Source organism: Ambystoma mexicanum, chromosome 1p (assembly GCF_040938575.1).
Source record: "Ambystoma mexicanum isolate Mex_15411 chromosome 1p, UKY_AmexF1_1, whole genome shotgun sequence".
Taxonomy (NCBI): Eukaryota; Metazoa; Chordata; class Amphibia; order Caudata; family Ambystomatidae; genus Ambystoma; species Ambystoma mexicanum.
Window position 1 is genome coordinate 1,024,643,873 of NC_090921.1, and position 17,865 is coordinate 1,024,661,737.

Below are 17,865 nucleotides of genomic sequence, written 5' to 3' on the forward strand. Positions count from 1 at the left end.
CATCTATTTTCAGTGATGAAATATAATATAATTATACATTGTCTGTTATTTTACTTTCCAAGTATTTTACTTTCCAAGTATTCAATAAAATGTGCATTTGGCAAAAGTCCTTCGAGCCGGATTTGAACCAGCGACCTAAGGATGCCTGTTTTACCACTACAGACCTCCACTCTACCAACTGAGCTATCGAAGGCTTGGCCAATCATCTCTAGCAAACTCAATACGAGCTTCCACTTCAACCGTCGACTTGTAAACATCTCTTGCAATTCGTGCAAAATACTACAAATTTGGCTTGTGAGGTTCCCGAATTGAGTAAAAGCACATCAGTTCCCAATTAAAAAAATGACCCCCTCCACAGTCGCCCGCATGTTACTGACCACCATACTAAGGGGGAAAAGTTGAAAGGCGGCACCTCACAGGCCATCTCCTCAGAGTATTCAGCCGCGTTGGGCCTTGACAATATTTTAATATCTTGGATGGTGTATAGTGTTCTCTCATTTCTCTTGAGAAATCAAGATTGTCAAGGGGATTCTGCTGTTTTGCCAGTTCATAGCAAGAGATGGGGATCCAAAACACCTCACAGGAAACCAATGAAGATTCGTGTTGGACAGAAAAATAACGTGGTCACAGCCTCAAAGCAAAAGGCATCTATTTTCAGTGATGAAATATAATATAATTATAAATTGTCTGTTATTTTACTTTCCAAGTATTTTACTTTCCAAGTATTCAATAAAATGTGCATTTGGCAAAAGTCCTTCGAACCGGATTTGAACCAGCGACCTAAGGATGCCTGTTTTACCACTACAGTCCTCCGCTCTACCAACTGAGCTATCGAAGGCTTGGCAAATCAGTCTCTAGCAAGCTCAATACGAGCTTCCACTTCAACCTTCGACATTCAAACATCTCTTGCAATTCGTGCAAAATACTACAAATTTGGCTTGTGAGGTTCCCGAATTGAGTAAAATCACATCAGTTCACAATTAAAAAAATGACCCCCTCCGCAGTCTCCCGCATGTTACTGACCACCATACAAAGGAGGAAAAGTTGAAAGGCAGCGCCTCACAGGCCATCTCCTCAGAGTATTCATCAGTGTTCGGCCTTGACAATATTTTAATATCTTGGATGGTGTATAGTGTTCTCCCATTTCCCTTGAGAAATCAAGATTGTCAAGGGGATTCTGCTGTTTTGTCAGTTCATAGCAAGAGATGGGGATCCAAAATACCTCACAGGAAACCAACGAAGATTGGTGTCGGACAGAAAAATAACGTGGCCACAGCCTCAAAGCAAAAGGCATCTATTTTCAGTGATGAAATATAATATAATTATAAATTGTCTGTTATTTTACTTTCCAAGTATTTTACTTTCCAAGTATTCAATAAAATGTGCATTTGGCAAAAGTCCTTCGAGCCGGTTTTGAACCAGCGACCTAAGGATGCCTGTTTTACCACTACAGTCCTCCGCTCTACCAACTGAGCTATCGAAGGCTTGGCAAATTGTTCTCTAGCAAACTCAATACGAGCTTCCACTTCAACCGTCGACTTGTAAACATCTCTTGCAATTCGTGCAAAATACTACAAATTTGGCTTGTGACGTTCCCGAATTGAGTAAAAGCACATCAGTTCCCAATTAAAAAAATGACCCCCTCCGCAGTCTCCCGCATGTTACTGACCACCATACAAAGGAGGAAAAGTTGAAAGGCGGCGCCTCACAGGCCATCTCCTCATAGTATTCATCAGTGTTCGGCCTTGACAATATTTTAATATCTTGGATGGTGTATAGTGTTCTCCCATTTCCCTTGAGAAATCAAGATTGTTAAGGGGATTCTGCTGTTTTGTCAGTTCATAGCAAGAGATGGGGATCCAAAATACCTCACAGGAAACCAACGAAGATTGGTGTCGGACAGAAAAATAACGTGGCCACAGCCTCAAAGCAAAAGGCATCTATTTTCAGTGATGAAATATAATATAATTATAAATTGTCTGTTATTTTACTTTCCAAGTATTTTACTTTCCAAGCATTCAATAAAATGTGCATTTGGCAAAAGTCCTTCGAGCCGGATTTGAACCAGCGACCTAAGGATGCCTGTTTTACCACTACAGTCCTCCGCTCTACCAACTGAGCTATCGAAGGCTTGGCAAATCGTTATCTAGCAAACTCAATACGAGCTTCCACTTCAACCGTCGACTTGTAAACATCTCTTGCAATTCGTGCAAAATACTACAAATTTGGCTTGTGACGTTCCCGAATTGAGTAAAAGCACATCAGTTCCCAATTAAAAAAATGACCCCCTTCGCAGTCTCCCGCATGTTACTGACCACCATACTAAGGGGGAAAAGTTGAAAGGCGGCGCCTCACAGGCCATCTCCTCAGAGTATTCAGCCGTGTTGGGCCTTGACAATATTTTAATATCTTGGATGGTGTATACTGTTCTCTCATTTCCCTTGAGAAATCAAGATTGTCAAGGGGATTCTGCTGTTTTGCCAGCTCATAGCAAGAGATGGGGATCCGAAACACCTCACAGGAAACCAATGAAGATTGGTGTTGGACAGAAACATAACGTGGCCACAGCCTCAAAGCAAAAGGCATCTATTTTCAGTGATGAAATATAATATAATTATAAATTGTCTGTTATTTTATTTTCCAAGTATTTTACTTTCCAATTATTCAATAAAATTTGCATTTGGCAAAAGTCCTTCGAGCTGGATTTGAACCAGCGACCTAAGGATGCCTGTTTTACCACTACAGACCTCCGCTCTACCAACTGAGCTATCGAAAGCTTGGCAAATCAACTCTAGCAAACTCAATACGGGCTTCCACTTCAACCGTCGACTTGTAAACATCTCTTGCAATTCGTGCAAAATACTACAAATTTGGCTTGTGAGGTTCCCGAATTGAGTAAAAGCACATCAGTTCCCAATTAAAAAAATGACCCCCTCCGCAGTCGCCCGCATGTTACTGACCACCATACTAAGGGGGAAAAGTTGAAAGGCGGCACCTCACAGGCCATCTCCTCAGAGTATTCAGCCGCGTTGGGCCTTGACAATATTTTAATATCTTGGATGGTGTATAGTGTTCTCTCATTTCTCTTGAGAAATCAAGATTGTCAAGGGGATTCTGCTGTTTTGCAAGTTCATAGCAAGAGATGGGGATCCAAAACACCTCACAGGAAACCAATGAAGATTCGTGTTGGACAGAAAAATAACGTGGTCACAGCCTCAAAGCAAAAGGCATCTATTTTCAGTGATGAAATATAATATAATTATAAATAGTCTGTTATTTTACTTTCCAAGTATTTTACTTTCCAAGTATTCAATAAAATGTGCATTTGGCAAAAGTCCTTCGAGCCGGATTTGAACCAGCGACCTAAGGATGCCTGTTTTACCACTACAGTCCTCCGCTCTACCAACTGAGCTATCGAAGGCTTGGCAAATCGTTCTCTAGCAAACTCAATACGAGCTTCCACTTCAACCTTCGACCTTCAAACATCTCTTGCAATTCGTGCAAAATACTACAAATTTGGCTTGTGAGGTTCCCGAATTGAGTCAAAGCACATCAGTTCACAATTAAAAAAATGACCCCCTCCGCAGTCTCCCGCATGTTACTGACCACCATACAAAGGAGGAAAAGTTGAAAGGCGGCGCCTCACAGGCCATCTCCTCAGAGTATTCATCAGTGTTCGGCCTTGACAATATTTTAATATCTTGGATGGTGTATAGTGTTCTCCCATTTCCCTTGAGAAATCAAGATTGTCAAGGGGATTCTGCTGTTTTGTCAGTTCATAGCAAGAGATGGGGATCCAAAATACCTCACAGGAAACCAACAAAGATTGGTGTCGGACAGAAAAATAACGTGGCCACAGCCTCAAAGCAAAAGGCATCTATTTTCAGTGATGAAATATAATATAATTATAAATTGTCTGTTATTTTACTTTCCAAGTATTTTACTTTCCAAGTATTCAATAAAATGTGCATTTGGCAAAAGTCCTTCGAGCCGGATTTGAACCAGCGACCTAAGGATGCCTGTTTTACCACTACAGTCCTCCCCTCTACCAACTGAGCTATCGAAGGCTTGGCAAATCGTTCTCTAGCAAACTCAATACGAGCTTCCACTTCAACCATCGACTTGTAAACATCTCTTGCAATTCGTGCAAAATACTACAAATTTGGCTTGTGACGTTCCCGAATTGAGTAAAAGCACATCAGTTCCCAATTAAAAAAATGACCCCCTCCGCAGTCTCCCGCATGTTACTGACCACCATACTAAGGGGGAAAAGTTGAAAGGCGGCGCCTCACAGGCCATCTCCTCAGAGTATTCAGCCGTGTTGGGCCTTGACAATATTTTAATATCTTGGATGGTGTATACTGTTCTCTCATTTCCCTTGAGAAATCAAGATTGTCAAGGGGATTCTGCTGTTTTGCCAGTTCATAACAAGAGATGGGGATCCGAAACACCTCACAGGAAACCAATGAAGATTGGTGTTGGACAGAAACATAACGTGGCCACAGCCTCAAAGCAAAAGGCATCTATTTTCAGTGATGAAATATAATATAATTATAAATTGTCTGTTATTTTATTTTCCAAGTATTCAATAAAATTTGCATTTGGCAAAAGTCCTCCGAGCCGGATTTGAACCAGCGACCTAAGGATGCCTGTTTTATCACTACAGTCCTCCGCTCTACCAACTGAGCTTTCGAAGGCTTGGCAAATCATTCTCTAGCCAACTCAATACGAGCTTCCACTTCAACCGTCGACTTGTAAACATCTCTTGCAATTCGTGCAAAATACTACAAATTTGGCTTGTGAGGTTCCCGAATTGAGTAAAAGCACATCAGTTCCCAATTAAAAAAATGACCCCCTCCGCAGTCTCCCGCATGTTAATGACCACCATACTAAGGGGGAAAAGTTGAAAGGCGGCGCCTCACAGGCCATCTCCTCAGAGTATTCAGCCGTGTTGGGCCTTGACAATATTTTAATATCTTGGATGGTGTATAGTGTTCTCTCATTTCCCTTGAGAAATCAAGATTGTCAAGGGGATTCTGCCGTTTTGCCAGTTCATAGCAAGAGATGGTGATCCAAAACACCTGACAGGAAAGCAATGAAGATTCGTGTTGTACAGAAAAATAACGTGGCCACAGCCTCAAAGCAAAAGGCATCTATTTTCAGTGATGAAATATAATATAATTCTAAATTGTCTGTTATTTTACTTTCCAAGTATTTTACTTTCCAAAATGTGCATTTGGCAAAAGTCCTTTGAGCCGGATTTGAACCAGCGACCTAAGGATGCCTGTTTTACCACTACAGTCCTCCGCTCTACCAACTGAGCTATCAAAGGCTTGGCAAATCATTCTCTAGCAAACTCAATACGAGCTTCCACTTCAACCGTCGACATGTAAACATCTCTTGCAATTCGTGCAAAATACTACAAATTTGGCTTGTGAGGTTCCCGAATTGAGTAAAAGCACATCAGTTCCCAATTAAAAAAATGACACCCTCCGCTGTCGCCCGCATGTTACTGACCACCATACTAAGGGGGAAAAGTTGAAAGGCGGCACCTCACAGGCCATCTCCTCAGAGTATTCAGCCGCGTTGGGCCTTGACAATATTTTAATATCTTGGATGGTGTATAGTGTTCTCTCATTTCTCTTGAGAAATCAAGATTGTCAAGGGGATTCTGCTGTTTTGCCAGTTCATAGCAAGAGATAGGGATCCAAAACACCTCACAGGAAACCAATGAAGATTCGTGTTGGACAGAAAAATAACGTGGTCACAGCCTCAAAGCAAAAGGCATCTATTTTCAGTGATGAAATATAATATAATTATAAATTGTCTGTTATTTTACTTTCCAAGTATTTTACTTTCCAAGTATTCAATAAAATGTGCATTTGGCAAAAGTCCTTCGAGCCGGATTTGAACCAGCGACCTAAGGATGCTTGTTTTACCACTACAGACCTCCGCTCTACCAACTGAGCTATCGAAGGCTTGGCAAATCAGTCTCTAGCAAGCTCAATACGAGCTTCCACTTCAACCTTCGACCTTCAAACATCTCTTGCAATTTGTGCAAAATACTACAAATTTGGCTTGTGAGGTTCCCGAATTGAGTCAAAGCACATCAGTTCACAATTAAAAAAATGACCCCCTCCACAGTCTCCCGCATGTTACTGACCACCATACAAAGGAGGAAAAGTTGAAAGGCGGCGCCTCACAGGCCATCTCCTCAGAGTATTCATCAGTGTTCGGCCTTGACAATATTTTAATATCTTGGATGGTGTATAGTGTTCTCCCATTTCCCTCGAGAAATCAAGATTGTCAAGGGGATTCTGCTGTTTTGTCAGTTCATAGCAAGAGAGCTGGATCCAAAATACCTCACAGGAAACCAACGAAGATTGGTGTCGGACACAAAAATAACGTGGCCACAGCCTCAAAGCAAAAGGCATCTATTTTCAGTGATGAAATATAATATAATTATAAATTGTCTGTTATTTTACTTTCCAAGTATTTTACTTTCCAAGTATTCAATAAAACGAGCCAGATTTGAACCAGCGACCTAAGGATGCCTGTTTTACCACTACAGTCCTCCGCTCTACCAACTGAGCTATCGAAGGCTTGGCAAATCGTTCTCTAGCAAACTCAATACGAGCTTCCACTTCAACCGTCGACTTGTAAACATCTCTTGCAATTCGTGCAAAATACTACAAATTTGGCTTGTGACGTTCCCGAATTGAGTAAAAGCACATCAGTTCCCAATTAAAAAAATGACCCCCTCCGCAGTCTCCCGCATGTTACTGACCACCATACTAAGGGGGAAAAGTTGAAAGGCGGCGCCTCACAGGCCATCTCCTCAGAGTATTCAGCCGTGTTGGGCCTTGACAATATTTTAATATCTTGGATGGTGTATACTGTTCTCTCATTTCCCTTGAGAAATCAAGATTGTCAAGGGGATTCTGCTGTTTTGCCAGTTCATAACAAGAGATGGGGATCCGAAACACCTCACAGGAAACCAATGAAGATTGGTGTTGGACAGAAACATAACGTGGCCACAGCCTCAAAGCAAAAGGCATCTATTTTCAGTGATGAAATATAATATAATTATAAATTGTCTGTTATTTTATTTTCCAAGTATTTTACTTTCCAAGTATTCAATAAAATTTGCATTTGGCAAAAGTCCTTCGAGCCGGATTTGAACCAGCGACCTAAGGATGCCTCTTTTACCACTACAGTCCTCCGCTCTACCAACTGAGCTTTCGAAGGCTTGGCAAATCATTCTCTAGCCAACTCAATACGAGCTTCCACTTCAACCGTCGACTTGTAAACATCTCTTGCAATTCGTGCAAAATACTACAAATTTGGCTTGTGAGGTTCCCGAATTGAGTAAAAGCACATCAGTTCCCAATTAAAAAAATGACCCCCTCCGCAGTCTCCCGCATGTTAATGACCACCATACTAAGGCGGAAAAGTTGAAAGGCGGCGCCTCACAGGCCATCTCCTCAGAGTATTCAGCCGTGTTGTGCCTTGACAATATTTTAATATCTTGGATGGTGTATAGTGTTCTCTCATTTCCCTTGAGAAATCAAGATTGTCAAGGGGATTCTGCTGTTTTGCCAGTTCATAGCAAGAGATGGTGATCCAAAACACCTGACAGGAAACCAATGAAGATTCGTGTTGGACAGAAAAATAACGTGGCCACAGCCTCAAAGCAAAAGGCATCTATTTTCAGTGATGAAATATAATATAATTCTAAATTGTCTGTTATTTTACTTTCGAAGTATTTTACTTTCCAAAATGTGCATTTGGCAAAAGTCCTTCGAGCCGGATTTGAACCAGCGACCTAAGGATGCCTGTTTTACGACTACAGTCCTCCGCTCTACCAACTGAGCTATCAAAGGCTTGGCAAATCATTCTCTAGCAAACTCAATACGAGCTTCCACTTCAACCGTCGACTTGTAAACATCTCTTGCAATTCGTGCAAAATACTACAAATTTGGCTTGTGAGGTTCCCGAAATTGAGTAAAAGCACATCAGTTCCCAATTAAAAAAATGACCCCCTCCGCAGTCTCCCGCATGTTAATGACCACTATACTAAGGGGGAAAAGTTGAAAGGCGGCGCCTCACAGGCCATCTCCTCAGAGTATTCAGCCGTGTTGGGCCTTGACAATATTTTAATATCTTGGATGGTGTATAGTGTTCTCTCATTTCCCTTGAGAAATCAAGATTGTCAAGGGGATTCTGCTGTTTTGCCAGTTCATAGCAAGAGATGGGGATCCAAAATACCTGACAGGAAACCAATGAAGATTTGTGTTGGACAGAAAAATAACGTGGCCGCAGCCTCAAAGCAAAAGGCATCTATTTTCAGTGATGAAATATAATATAATTATAAATTGTCTGTTATTTTACTTTCCAAGTATTTTACTTTCCAAGTATTCAATAAAATGTGCATTTGGCAAAAGTCCTTTGAGCAGGATTTGAACCAGCGAACTAAGGATGCCTGTTTTACCACTACAGTCCTCCGCTCTACCAACTGAGCTATCAAAGGCTTGGCGAATCAACACTAGCAAACTCAATACGAGCTTCCACTTCAACCGTCGACTTGTAAACATCTCTTGCAATTCGTGCAAAATACTACAAATTTGGCTTGTCAGGTTCCCGAATTGAGTAAAAGCACATCAGTTCCCAATTAAAAAAATGACCCCCTCCGCAGTCTCCCGCATATTACTGACCACCATACTAAGGGGGAAAAGTTGAAAGGCGGCACCTCACAGGCCATCTCCTCAGAGTATTCAGCCGCGTTGGGCCTTGACAATATTTTAATATCTTGGATGGTGTATAGTGTTCTCTCATTTCCCTTGAGAAATCAAGATTGTCAAGGGGATTCTGCTGTTTTGCCAGTTCATAGCAAGAGATGGGGATCCAAAACACCTCACAGGAAACCAATGAAGATTCGTGTTGGACAGAAAAATAACATGGTCACAGCCTCAAAGCAAAAGCCATCTATTTTCAGTGATGAAATATAATATAATTATAAATTGTCTGTTATTTTACTTTCCAAGTATTTTACTTTCCAAGTATTCAATAAAATGTGCATTTGGCAAAAGTCCTTCGAGCCGGATTTTAACCAGCGACCTAAGGATGCCTGTTTTACCACTACAGTCCTCCGCTGTACCAACTGAGCTATCGAAGGCTTGGCAAATCAGTCTCTAGCAAGCTCAATACGAGCTTCCACTTCAACCGTCGACATTCAAACATCTCTTGCAATTCGTGCAAAATACTACAAATTTGGCTTGTGAGGTTCCCGAATTGAGTAAAAGCACATCAGTTCACAATTAAACAAATGACCCACTCCGCAGTCTCCCGCATGTTACTGACCACCATACTAAGGAGGAAAAGTTGAAAGGCGGCGCCTCACAGGCCATCTCCTCAGAGTTTTCATCAGTGTTCGGCCTTGACAATATTTTAATATCTTGGATGGTGTATAGTGTTCTCCCATTTCCCTTGAGAAATCAAGATTGTCAAGGGGATTCTGCTGTTTTGTCAGTTCATAGCAAGAGATGGGGATCCAAAATACCTCACAGGAAACCAACGAAGATTGGTGTCGGACAGAAAAATAACGTGGCCACAGCCTCAAAGCAAAAGGCATCTATTTTCAGTGATGAAATATAATATAATTATAAATTGTCTGTTATTTTACTTTCCAAGTATTTTACTTTCCAAGTATTCAATAAAATGTGCATTTGGCAAAAGTCCTTTGAGCCGGATTTGAACCAGCGACGAGCTATCGAAGGCTTGGCAAATCATTCTCTAGCAAACTCAATACGAGCTTCCACTTCAACCGTCGACTTGTAAACATCTCTTGCAATTCGTGCAAAATACTACAAATTTGGCTTGTGAGGTTCCCGAATTGAGTAAAAGCACATCAGTTCACAATTAAAAAAATGACCCCCTCCGCAGTCTCCCGCATGTTACTGACCACCATACAAAGGAGGAAAAGTTGAAAGGCGGCGCCTCACAGGCCATCTCCTCAGAGTATTCATCAGTGTTCGGCCTTGACAATATTTTAATATCTTGGATGGTGTATAGTGTTCTCCCATTTCCCTTGAGAAATCAAGATTGTCAAGGGGATTCTGCAGTTTTGTCAGTTCATAGCAAGAGATGGGGATCCAAAATACCTCACAGGAAACCAACTAAGATTGGTGTCGGACAGAAAAATAACATGGCCACAGCCTCAAAGCAAAAGGCATCTATTTTCAGTGATGAAATATAATATAATTATAAATTGTCTGTTATTTTACTTTCCAAGTATTTTACTTTCCAAGTATTCAATAAAATGTGCATTTGGCAAAAGTCCTTCGAGCCGGATTTGAACCAGCGACCTAAGGATGCCTGTTTTACCACTACAGTCCTCCGCTCTACCAACTGAGCTATCGAAGGCGTGGCAAATCGTTCTCTAGCAAACTCAATACGAGCTTCCACTTCAACCGTCGACATTCAAACATCTCTTGCAATTCGTGCAAAATACTACAAATTTGGCTTGTGAGGTTCCCGAATTGAGTAAAAGCACATCAGTTCCCAATTAAAAAAATGACCCCCTCCGCAGTCTCCCGCATGTTAATGACCACTATACTAAGGGGGAAAAGTTGAAAGGCGGCGCCTCACAGGCCATCTCCTCAGAGTATTCAGCCGTGTTGGGCCTTGACAATATTTTAATATCTTGGATGGTGTATAGTGTTCTCTCATTTCCCTTGAGAAATCAAGATTGTCAAGGGGATTCTGCTGTTTTGCCAGTTCATAGCAAGAGATGGGGATCCAAAATACCTCACAGGAAACCAATGAAGATTCGTGTTGGACAGAAATATAACGTGGCCACAGCCTCAAAGCAAAAGGCATCTATTTTCAGTGATGAAATATAATATAATTATAAATTGTCTGTTATTTTACTTTCCAAGTATTTTACTTTCCAAGTATTCAATAAAATGTGCATTTGGCAAAAGTCCTTCGAGCCGGATTTGAACCAGCGACCTAAGGATGCTTGTTTTACCACTACAGTCCTCTGCTCTACCAACTGAGCTATCGAAGGCTTGGCAAATCAGTCTCTAGCAAGCTCAATACGAGCTTCCACTTCAACCTTCGACCTTCAAACATCTCTTGCAATTCGTGCAAAATACTACAAATTTGGCTTGTGAGGTTCCCGAATTGAGTCAAAGCACATCAGTTCACAATTAAAAAAATGACCCCCTCCGCAGTCTCCCGCATGTTACTGACCACCATACAAAGGAGGAAAAGTTGAAAGGCGGCGCCTCACAGGCCATCTCCTCAGAGTATTCATCAGTGTTCGGCCTTGACAATATTTTAATATCTTGGATGGTGTATAGTGTTCTCCCATTTCCCTTGAGAAATCAAGATTGTCAAGGGGATTCTGCTGTTTTGTCAGTTCATAGCAAGAGAGGGGGATCCAAAATACCTCACAGGAAACCAACGAAGATTGGTGTCGGACAGAAAAATAACGTGGCCACAGCCTCAAAGCAAAAGGCATCTATTTTCAGTGATGAAATATAATATAATTATAAATTGTCTGTTATTTTACTTTCCAAGTATTTTACTTTCCAAGTATTCAATAAAATGTGCATTTGGCAAAAGTCCTTCGAGCCAGATTTGAACCAGCGACCTAAGGATGCCTGTTTTACCACTACAGTCCTCCGCTCTACCAACTGAGCTATCGAAGGCTTGGCAAATCGTTCTCTAGCAAACTCAATACGAGCTTCCACTTCAACCGTCGACTTGTAAACATCTCTTGCAATTCGTGCAAAATACTACAAATTTGGCTTGTGACGTTCCCGAATTGAGTAAAAGCACATCAGTTCCCAATTAAAAAAATGACCCCCTCCGCAGTCTCCCGCATGTTACTGACCACCATACTAAGGGGGAAAAGTTGAAAGGCGGCGCCTCACAGGCCATCTCCTCAGAGTATTCAGCCGTGTTGGGCCTTGACAATATTTTAATATCTTGGATGGTGTATACTGTTCTCTCATTTCCCTTGAGAAATCAAGATTGTCAAGGGGATTCTGCTGTTTTGCCAGTTCATAACAAGAGATGGGGATCCGAAACACCTCACAGGAAACCAATGAAGATTGGTGTTGGACAGAAACATAACGTGGCCACAGCCTCAAAGCAAAAGGCATCTATTTTCAGTGATGAAATATAATATAATTATAAATTGTCTGTTATTTTATTTTCCAAGTATTTTACTTTCCAAGTATTCAATAAAATTTGCATTTGGCAAAAGTCCTTCGAGCCGGATTTGGACCAGCGACCTAAGGATGCCTGTTTTACCACTACAGTCCTCCGCTCTACCAACTGAGCTTTCGAAGGCTTGGCAAATCATTCTCTAGCCAACTCAATACGAGCTTCCACTTCAACCGTCGACTTGTAAACATCTCTTGCAATTCGTGCAAAATACTACAAATTTGGCTTGTGAGGTTCCCGAATTGAGTAAAAGCACATCAGTTCCCAATTAAAAAAATGACCCCCTCCGCAGTCTCCCGCATGTTAATGACCACCATACTAAGGGGGAAAAGTTGAAAGGCGGCGCCTCACAGGCCATCTCCTCAGAGTATTCAGCCGTGTTGGGCCTTGACAATATTTTAATATCTTGGATGGTGTATAGTGTTCTCTCATTTCCCTTGAGAAATCAAGATTGTCAAGGGGATTCTGCTGTTTTGCCAGTTCATAGCAAGAGATGGTGATCCAAAACACCTGACAGGAAACCAATGAAGATTCGTGTTGGACAGAAAAATAACGTGGCCACAGCCTCAAAGCAAAAGGCATCTATTTTCAGTAATGAAATATAATATAATTCTAAATTGTCTGTTATTTTACTTTCGAAGTATTTTACTTTCCAAAATGTGCATTTGGCAAAAGTCCTTTGAGCCGGATTTGAACCAGCGACCTAAGGATGCCTGTTTTACCACTACAGTCCTCCGCTCTACCAACTGAGCTATCAAAGGCTTGGCAAATCATTCTCTAGCAAACTCAATACGAGCTTCCACTTCAACCGTCGACTTGTAAACATCTCTTGCAATTCGTGCAAAATACTACAAATTTGGCTTGTGAGGTTCCCGAATTGAGTAAAAGCACATCAGTTCCCAATTAAAAAAATGACCCCCTCCGCAGTCGCCCGCATGTTACTGACCACCATACTAAGGGGGAAAAGTTGAAAGGCGGCACCTCACAGGCCATCTCCTCAGAGTATTCAGCCGCGTTGGGCCTTGACAATATTTTAATATCTTGGATGGTGTATAGTGTTCTCTCATTTCTCTTGAGAAATCAAGATTGTCAAGGGGATTCTGCTGTTTTGCAAGTTCATAGCAAGAGATGGGGATCCAAAACACCTCACAGGAAACCAATGAAGATTCGTGTTGGACAGAAAAATAACGTGGTCACAGCCTCAAAGCAAAAGGCATCTATTTTCAGTGATGAAATATAATATAATTATAAATTGTCTGTTATTTTACTTTCCAAGTATTTTACTTTCCAAGTATTCAATAAAATGTGCATTTGGCAAAAGTCCTTCGAGCCGGATTTGAACCAGCGACCTAAGGATGCCTGTTTTACCACTACAGTCCTCCGCTCTACCAACTGAGCTATCGAAGGCTTGGCAAATCAGTCTCTAGCAAGCTCAATACGAGCTTCCACTTCAACCTTCGACCTTCAAACATCTCTTGCAATTCCTGCAAAATACTACAAATTTGGCTTGTGAGGTTCCCGAATTGAGTCAAAGCACATCAGTTCACAATTAAAAAAATGACCCCCTCCGCAGTCTCCCGCATGTTACTGACCACCATACTAAGGGGGAAAAGTTGAAAGGCGCGCCTCACAGGCCATCTCCTCAGAGTATTCAGCCGTGTTGGGCCTTGACAATATTTTAATATCTTGGATGGTGTATACTGTTCTCTCATTTCCCTTGAGAAATCAAGATTGTCAAGGGGATTCTGCTGTTTTGCCAGTTCATAGCAAGAGATGGGGATCCGAAACACCTCACAGGAAAGCAATGAAGATTCGTGTTGGACAGAAAAATAACGTGGCCACAGCCTCAAAGCAAAAGGCATCTATTTTCAGTGATGAAATATAATATAATTCTAAATTGTCTGTTATTTTACTTTCCAAGTATTTTACTTTCCAAAATGTGCATTTGGCAAAAGTCCTTCGAGCCGGATTTGAACCAGCGACCTAAGGATGCCTGTTTTACGACTACAGTCCTCCGCTCTACCAACTGAGCTATCAAAGGCTTGGCAAATCATTCTCTAGCAAACTCAATACGAGCTTCCACTTCAACCGTCGACTTGTAAACATCTCTTGCAATTCGTGCAAAATACTACAAATTTGGCTTGTGAGGTTCCCGAAATTGAGTAAAAGCACATCAGTTCCCAATTAAAAAAATGACCCCCTCCGCAGTCTCCCGCATGTTAATGACCACTATACTAAGGGGGAAAAGTTGAAAGGCGGCGCCTCACAGGCCATCTCCTCAGAGTATTCAGCCGTGTTGGGCCTTGACAATATTTTAATATCTTGGATGGTGTATAGTGTTCTCTCATTTCCCTTGAGAAATCAAGATTGTCAAGGGGATTCTGCTGTTTTGCCAGTTCATAGCAAGAGATGGGGATCCAAAATACCTGACAGGAAACCAATGAAGATTTGTGTTGGACAGAAAAATAACGTGGCCGCAGCCTCAAAGCAAAAGGCATCTATTTTCAGTGATGAAATATAATATAATTATAAATTGTCTGTTATTTTACTTTCCAAGTATTTTACTTTCCAAGTATTCAATAAAATGTGCATTTGGCAAAAGTCCTTTGAGCAGGATTTGAACCAGCGAACTAAGGATGCCTGTTTTACCACTACAGTCCTCCGCTCTACCAACTGAGCTATCAAAAGCTTGGCGAATCAACACTAGCAAACTCAATACGAGCTTCCACTTCAACCGTCGACTTGTAAACATCTCTTGCAATTCGTGCAAAATACTACAAATTTGGCTTGTCAGGTTCCCGAATTGAGTAAAAGCACATCAGTTCCCAATTAAAAAAATGACCCCCTCCGCAGTCTCCCGCATATTACTGACCACCATACTAAGGGGGAAAAGTTGAAAGGCGGCACCTCACAGGCCATCTCCTCAGAGTATTCAGCCGCGTTGGGCCTTGACAATATTTTAATATCTTGGATGGTGTATAGTGTTCTCTCATTTCCCTTGAGAAATCAAGATTGTCAAGGGGATTCTGCTGTTTTGCCAGTTCATAGCAAGAGATGGGGATCCAAAACACCTCACAGGAAACCAATGAAGATTCGTGTTGGACAGAAAAATAACATGGTCACAGCCTCAAAGCAAAAGCCATCTATTTTCAGTGATGAAATATAATATAATTATAAATTGTCTGTTATTTTACTTTCCAAGTATTTTACTTTCCAAGTATTCAATAAAATGTGCATTTGGCAAAAGTCCTTCGAGCCGGATTTTAACCAGCGACCTAAGGATGCCTGTTTTACCACTACAGTCCTCCGCTGTACCAACTGAGCTATCGAAGGCTTGGCAAATCAGTCTCTAGCAAGCTCAATACGAGCTTCCACTTCAACCGTCGACATTCAAACATCTCTTGCAATTCGTGCAAAATACTACAAATTTGGCTTGTGAGGTTCCCGAATTGAGTAAAAGCACATCAGTTCACAATTAAACAAATGACCCACTCCGCAGTCTCCCGCATGTTACTGACCACCATACTAAGGAGGAAAAGTTGAAAGGCGGCGCCTCACAGGCCATCTCCTCAGAGTTTTCATCAGTGTTCGGCCTTGACAATATTTTAATATCTTGGATGGTGTATAGTGTTCTCCCATTTCCCTTGAGAAATCAAGATTGTCAAGGGGATTCTGCTGTTTTGTCAGTTCATAGCAAGAGATGGGGATCCAAAATACCTCACAGGAAACCAACGAAGATTGGTGTCGGACAGAAAAATAACGTGGCCACAGCCTCAAAGCAAAAGGCATCTATTTTCAGTGATGAAATATAATATAATTATAAATTGTCTGTTATTTTACTTTCCAAGTATTTTACTTTCCAAGTATTCAATAAAATGTGCATTTGGCAAAAGTCCTTTGAGCCGGATTTGAACCAGCGACGAGCTATCGAAGGCTTGGCAAATCATTCTCTAGCAAACTCAATACGAGCTTCCACTTCAACCGTCGACTTGTAAACATCTCTTGCAATTCGTGCAAAATACTACAAATTTGGCTTGTGAGGTTCCCGAATTGAGTAAAAGCACATCAGTTCACAATTAAAAAAATGACCCCCTCCGCAGTCTCCCGCATGTTACTGACCACCATACAAAGGAGGAAAAGTTGAAAGGCGGCGCCTCACAGGCCATCTCCTCAGAGTATTCATCAGTGTTCGGCCTTGACAATATTTTAATATCTTGGATGGTGTATAGTGTTCTCCCATTTCCCTTGAGAAATCAAGATTGTCAAGGGGATTCTGCTGTTTTGTCAGTTCATAGCAAGAGATGGGGATCCAAAATACCTCACAGGAAACCAACTAAGATTGGTGTCGGACAGAAAAATAACATGGCCACAGCCTCAAAGCAAAAGGCATCTATTTTCAGTGATGAAATATAATATAATTATAAATTGTCTGTTATTTTACTTTCCAAGTATTTTACTTTCCAAGTATTCAATAAAATGTGCATTTGGCAAAAGTCCTTCGAGCCGGATTTGAACCAGCGACCTAAGGATGCTTGTTTTACCACTACAGTCCTCTGCTCTACCAACTGAGCTATCGAAGGCTTGGCAAATCAGTCTCTAGCAAGCTCAATACGAGCTTCCACTTCAACCTTCGACCTTCAAACATCTCTTGCAATTCGTGCAAAATACTACAAATTTGGCTTGTGAGGTTCCCGAATTGAGTCAAAGCACATCAGTTCACAATTAAAAAAATGACCCCCTCCGCAGTCTCCCGCATGTTACTGACCACCATACAAAGGAGGAAAAGTTGAAAGGCGGCGCCTCACAGGCCATCTCCTCAGAGTATTCATCAGTGTTCGGCCTTGACAATATTTTAATATCTTGGATGGTGTATAGTGTTCTCCCATTTCCCTTGAGAAATCAAGATTGTCAAGGGGATTCTGCTGTTTTGTCAGTTCATAGCAAGAGAGGGGGATCCAAAATACCTCACAGGAAACCAACGAAGATTGGTGTCGGACAGAAAAATAACGTGGCCACAGCCTCAAAGCAAAAGGCATCTATTTTCAGTGATGAAATATAATATAATTATAAATTGTCTGTTATTTTACTTTCCAAGTATTTTACTTTCCAAGTATTCAATAAAATGTGCATTTGGCAAAAGTCCTTCGAGCCAGATTTGAACCAGCGACCTAAGGATGCCTGTTTTACCACTACAGTCCTCTGCTCTACCAACTGAGCTATCGAAGGCTTGGCAAATCGTTCTCTAGCAAACTCAATACGAGCTTCCACTTCAACCGTCGACTTGTAAACATCTCTTGCAATTCGTGCAAAATACTACAAATTTGGCTTGTGACGTTCCCGAATTGAGTAAAAGCACATCAGTTCCCAATTAAAAAAATGACCCCCTCCGCAGTCTCCCGCATGTTACTGACCACCATACTAAGGGGGAAAAGTTGAAAGGCGGCGCCTCACAGGCCATCTCCTCAGAGTATTCAGCCGTGTTGGGCCTTGACAATATTTTAATATCTTGGATGGTGTATACTGTTCTCTCATTTCCCTTGAGAAATCAAGATTGTCAAGGGGATTCTGCTGTTTTGCCAGTTCATAACAAGAGATGGGGATCCGAAACACCTCACAGGAAACCAATGAAGA

At 41.4% G+C, this 17,865-nt stretch overlaps 10 non-coding genes across 10 annotated transcripts; all 10 read right to left on the reverse strand.

The window, feature by feature from the left end:
• Positions 1–2,044: 2,044 nt before the first annotated feature.
• On the reverse strand, positions 2,045–2,130 carry TRNAY-GUA (transfer RNA tyrosine (anticodon GUA)). Its single transcript is given in 2 exon segments — positions 2,045–2,080; positions 2,094–2,130. It is a non-coding gene; the product is annotated as a tRNA-Tyr (tRNA).
• A 1,205-nt stretch (positions 2,131–3,335) lies between these two features.
• Positions 3,336–3,421, reverse strand: TRNAY-GUA (transfer RNA tyrosine (anticodon GUA)). The gene is given in 2 exon segments: positions 3,336–3,371; positions 3,385–3,421. It is a non-coding gene; the product is annotated as a tRNA-Tyr (tRNA).
• A 1,825-nt stretch (positions 3,422–5,246) lies between these two features.
• On the reverse strand, positions 5,247–5,332 carry TRNAY-GUA (transfer RNA tyrosine (anticodon GUA)). Its single transcript is given in 2 exon segments — positions 5,247–5,282; positions 5,296–5,332. It is a non-coding gene; the product is annotated as a tRNA-Tyr (tRNA).
• A 2,465-nt stretch (positions 5,333–7,797) lies between these two features.
• Positions 7,798–7,883, reverse strand: TRNAY-GUA (transfer RNA tyrosine (anticodon GUA)). Its single transcript is given in 2 exon segments — positions 7,798–7,833; positions 7,847–7,883. It is a non-coding gene; the product is annotated as a tRNA-Tyr (tRNA).
• Positions 7,884–10,336: 2,453 nt separating this feature from the next.
• Positions 10,337–10,422, reverse strand: TRNAY-GUA (transfer RNA tyrosine (anticodon GUA)). The gene is given in 2 exon segments: positions 10,337–10,372; positions 10,386–10,422. It is a non-coding gene; the product is annotated as a tRNA-Tyr (tRNA).
• A 560-nt stretch (positions 10,423–10,982) lies between these two features.
• Positions 10,983–11,068, reverse strand: TRNAY-GUA (transfer RNA tyrosine (anticodon GUA)). Its single transcript is given in 2 exon segments — positions 10,983–11,018; positions 11,032–11,068. It is a non-coding gene; the product is annotated as a tRNA-Tyr (tRNA).
• A 1,841-nt stretch (positions 11,069–12,909) lies between these two features.
• On the reverse strand, positions 12,910–12,995 carry TRNAY-GUA (transfer RNA tyrosine (anticodon GUA)). Its single transcript is given in 2 exon segments — positions 12,910–12,945; positions 12,959–12,995. It is a non-coding gene; the product is annotated as a tRNA-Tyr (tRNA).
• A 560-nt stretch (positions 12,996–13,555) lies between these two features.
• Positions 13,556–13,641, reverse strand: TRNAY-GUA (transfer RNA tyrosine (anticodon GUA)). Its single transcript is given in 2 exon segments — positions 13,556–13,591; positions 13,605–13,641. It is a non-coding gene; the product is annotated as a tRNA-Tyr (tRNA).
• A 548-nt stretch (positions 13,642–14,189) lies between these two features.
• On the reverse strand, positions 14,190–14,275 carry TRNAY-GUA (transfer RNA tyrosine (anticodon GUA)). The gene is given in 2 exon segments: positions 14,190–14,225; positions 14,239–14,275. It is a non-coding gene; the product is annotated as a tRNA-Tyr (tRNA).
• Positions 14,276–16,728: 2,453 nt separating this feature from the next.
• On the reverse strand, positions 16,729–16,814 carry TRNAY-GUA (transfer RNA tyrosine (anticodon GUA)). Its single transcript is given in 2 exon segments — positions 16,729–16,764; positions 16,778–16,814. It is a non-coding gene; the product is annotated as a tRNA-Tyr (tRNA).
• Between the last annotated feature and the right edge of the window lie 1,051 nt (positions 16,815–17,865).